A 411-nucleotide genomic window follows, 5' to 3' on the forward strand; every position below is an offset into this window, starting at 1 on the left:
TCTCTTCTCTGTCTGTCCTCCTAAACCTAACTACTATCATAATGTTGTCCTTTTTATTATTATTATTTTTTTTAATTAGGAAAATTTTGGTTGTGTATCTTTGTTTCTAACTTTGAAAAGAATATCTACATGAGAAGAAAATTAGAAGAAAACAAATTGATATTGAAAAATATTTTCTTTTTCAACTTCTGCTTTAACAAAAAGATTTTCTTTTTTTCCTTAATTTTTTGCTCGACACTTTTTAACGATTTCTAATCTAGAATGGAAGGGGTGTTTAGTGGATTACCTACCTAAAATGTGCATGTGTGTGATGCAAGAATTTCATTTAAATTTCATGCATGCCTCGTAAGGAAAAAAATCATTTGAATTTGGAAAATGAGTCTTTTTTTTTTTTTTTTTTTTTTTTTTTTT

The sequence above is a fragment of the Papaver somniferum genome, chromosome 1 (genome assembly GCF_003573695.1).
Source record: "Papaver somniferum cultivar HN1 chromosome 1, ASM357369v1, whole genome shotgun sequence".
Lineage (NCBI taxonomy): Eukaryota > Viridiplantae > Streptophyta > Magnoliopsida > Ranunculales > Papaveraceae > Papaver > Papaver somniferum.